The following is a 4,396-nucleotide window of genomic DNA, read 5'->3' on the forward strand; positions in this document are numbered from 1 at the left end:
CACAATCTGGTTTCATAAAAGGTAGATACATAGGGGAAAATACTCGCTTTGTTTATGATCTGATGTCGTACACAGAGATACATGAAATTCCAGGGCTTTTGGTCCTCATTGATTTCGAAAAAGCCTTTGACTCTATGTCATGGTCATTTATTTATAAAGTTTTAAGTTATTTTGGGTTTGGAGAATATATTATCCAGTGGATAAAAATTTTAAACACAAATTTCCGTGCCTGCATTTTACAAAGTGGGTTTTTATCAGAACAATTTGACATACAAAGGGGTTGTAGACAAGGAGATCCTGTTGCTCCATATTTATTCATTATATGTGCAGAAATCCTTTCAATTCTTATAAAGCAAAATAATGATATTAAGGGCATTTTTGTTCATAATAAAGAACATATAATATCACAGTATGCAGACGACACTTTGTTAGCCCTTGATGGTTCACCAAAATCCTTGTTCGAAGCATTAGAAACTATAGATTTTTACTCCAGCTTTTCAGGACTTAAAATTAATACATCTAAGACAAAAATTGTGTGGATTGGTTCAAAAAAATTCTCTGATCAAGTGTTTCATCATACCAGATGGAAATTAGACTGGGGATCTACATCTTTTAATTTATTAGGTTTCCAATTTTCCGTTGAACTTTCTGAAATTGTTGATATTAATTTTGGTAATCAGATTCCAAAAATCATTGCACTTATGGAACAATGGAAAAGAAGAATTCTTACTCCAATTGGTCGTGTCACTGTCATTAAGAGTTTGTTAATTCCAAAACTAAATCATTTATTTATATCGCTTCCTACTCCCAAAAAGGAGATTGTAGCATTTATATGCAAAGCTTTTTTTGAGTTTCTATGGAAATCCAAAACAGACAAAGTTAAAAGGTCTCTTATAACACAAGACTACTTGTCAGGTGGTATGAAAATGGTAGATGTTAGAAGTTTTATTACATCACTTAAATGTACATGGATTAAAAGGTTAACTTGCTCACATAAACCATGGATGGATATTTTCTATGCTCTCAATGGAGATGATATTTTACAGAAATTGTATGATTTTGGAGACAGTTTTGTGTTTGATTGTTTGTTAGAAGAAAATAACGCCTTTTGGAAAGATGTTTTGATTGCTTGGTCATGTTATATGAAATCTTTTACTTACTCTCCGCACTTTAAAAACAAATTTCATTATATTCCAGTGTGGTATAACTCTAAAATAAAAGTTAACAACAAACCAGTTTTTTTTAAATCCTGGTATGAAAAGGGAATAAAGGTTGTGCAAGATTTTTTTGATGATGATTGTAATCTTTTAGACTTTGGAGTTCTTAAAAACACATACAATCTATCTGATAGTTGTGTGATGCAATACAATAGCATTGTTACAGCTATTTCAAAATATTTGAAATCATTGTTAATAGATAGGTCTTCTTTCAAAAGACTTCCTAATCCATATGTACCTATATTTTTTGAACCTCTCATATCTTCTGAAAAATGCTCAAAAATCTTTTATAATTTCTTGAATAAAAATGAGGCTATTCCAACCTCAATCAGCAAGTGGGAGGCAGAGCTTAGGCCATATGGAGTAGACACAATATCAGTGCAAGATGTTTTTAAAATTTGTTATAAAACCACTAGTGATTCTTCTGCCCAGTGGTTACAATTTCGAATCTTACATAGAATTGTTCCTGTTGGAAAATACCTTAAGAAAATTAACATTAAAACTTCTGATTGTTGTGGTTTTTGTATGGAAAATGTTGAAACAATAATACATGTTTTCATTGCTTGTGATAAAGTACAAACACTCTGGAGTGATTTAAGTCTTCATATATACAGAAAAACCTCTGAAAGAGTTGGTTTCAATGTTTCGAATGTTATTCTCGGTGATCTACCATTGTCAAACAATAACAGGGTTATAAACTTCATAATTCTATATGTTAAACAATATATTTTTATATCCTTAATGCAAAACAAAATGCCAAATTTTCTTGGATTACTCAGTCATTTAAGAATAAAATACCATGTAGAAAAATATGCTGCTATCCAAAATCAAAAGCTGCGCAATTTTGAAAAATTGTGGCTTACATGGAAAAACATTTTAGATTAGTTTATATGATATTATGATTATTACTATTCGTATTATTATTTGTAATTTATTTTTTTGTTTTTTATTTTTTTGTTTTTTTTTTGTTTTTTTGTTTTTTTGGAAGCAAAGTAACCATTTACCACTAATATTGAAAAATGTATGTAATTATACTTGTGTGTGAGTGAGTATGCATGTGTATAAAATTTATAAAAACTGAATTTAATAATGTCAACATTAGTATTAGTATGTATGGAACAAAAACAATAAATTATAAAAAAAAAAAAAAAAAACAACCAAAGGTGGAAACGTCTCTACCATGGTAACGTTTTCCCCCAAAAAAACATCCTGTGTAAAAATATCTATTACGTTTAAAAATGGCCATTGTCATCAATAATCAAATCTTAGCATTATAGGCCCTCGGTGTTGAAATAATGAATTCCCCCGGCTTCCCCCCCCCCCCCCCCCCCCGATTCATTTTTGCTTGTGTTTTGCACTATCTAATACTTGTAATTGTATTTGAGGTAATTTGGTCAAATCATTATATACAATAAACACTTTTCGATATTTTATACGAATTGAGAATCATGGGGCTTTTCAAACATTGGCGAGTCACTCCATCAGACTTTGGCGTGTCACAACATCGGGTTTCGTTGTCTCACACCATCGGGTTTTCGAGCAGACCATCGAACTCTGATGTGACCACTGGAGTTGTATATTTTTTCTATGCAGGTGAACTGAATTTTTGAGAAATTAGTGGTTACAGACACAAGTATAAAATAGTACCTAGGTTTCGAAAGTTTAATTCCGGCAGGTACATGTATAATTATCTAGTTTTAGAAAAAATATACTTTCCGTTTAAATGCACGTGTGGGTAACAAAATGGGAAAGGGCGCTATAACTTTTGATGACAAAATATATTGGAGCGTCAAACGCACGCATGGTTTAGTGTCCAGGCCTTAAAATCTTAAACTGAGAAACAGTCTTAACGTTAAATGGTAAAATTTATTCTACACAATCGTAATCGAAAAGTGACAAGGCCATGCGTGTATAGTTCAAAATTTTATGCAGATACAAAGTAAAAATCTTACTATTGAAAAGTACTCGTGCATCGCTTAACATTATATTGAATTCATTCTGGCCTCGGGATCATGAATTAAGCAAGTTCAGACTTAAGTCAAAATTTTAGTCAGTCATAAAATGATTCTTTATCATTGAAATTTGTAATCAATAATGTTATATCAAGACTCTTTTAATTAATACATGTAGCTGTCAATTTTGACAGTGGTTTCAATGAAGAATCATTAACTAAAGTAGTGTGCATTTTTTTGACTTACGTTCTAGATTGCTTCATGATCCAGGGGCCTGATCTCAGTTTAATGGTATGTAGGGCTCCAGCACACTGAATAAATTTTTAGATTGATAACAGTTAGTGTACTAGTACTTCTTCATCTTTTAGTCCTGTGCATGGTTTTTCAAATGATAAAAAAACCCAGAAAAAAATATTCTTTTTAATAACAAAATGTAAATTTCTTATTTATTCAAACACCTTGCAACAAATGGTACACTCACTGTATAACAATATACATGTAAACATACTATAGCAATATAATAACATAGATGTAGAATCTTACAAAAGTTCTATAACAACACAAAGTCATCTAGCAACAAATTGGATTAACAAGTCAATAATAACTAACATTAAGGACCTAATAATGTGTGTCTTTGATCTATATCTGTAACAGCTAATACATTATTTTCCCAACAAAAGTATCATCATCCATCTATTGCTATGCTCTAAATAAAGGATACTTTTCGTGCGGTGCCAATACATGAACAAAGTTCTTACACCAGTAATACCGGTATTACAGTCATAAATTACTTATAAATTGAACTGTTCATAAACAACTCAAACACAGTTCTGTTGAAACAATGTTTTTGGTCTATCTAAATACATGTACATGAATACCATTCACTAAGTTAGTAAGTCTTTTTATCAGACAAATGAAATTAAGGTCGATGTTATTTATAACAAATTAACAATGGAACAATCTTTTATTAGATAAAAAGCAATTGAAGTCCATATTATTTTTAACAAAATAACAATGGAACAATCTTTAACAATGGAACATCTTTTTATTTTACAGTTTTGATTGCGTTTGAAATGACTTTTTCATCATGACAATCATCAGGAGTCCTGCCACATTGGTTTCCACACACAGATTTTGCCTTCCTTGTCTCCTGTCAATACACACCTCGTTCTGACCTCTAAACTGGTCACTGGTGCTGCAAAAAAGGTGCCAAGTTACAACAAATAT

The sequence above is a fragment of the Magallana gigas genome, chromosome 3 (assembly GCF_963853765.1).
Source record: "Magallana gigas chromosome 3, xbMagGiga1.1, whole genome shotgun sequence".
Taxonomy (NCBI): domain Eukaryota; kingdom Metazoa; phylum Mollusca; class Bivalvia; order Ostreida; family Ostreidae; genus Magallana; species Magallana gigas.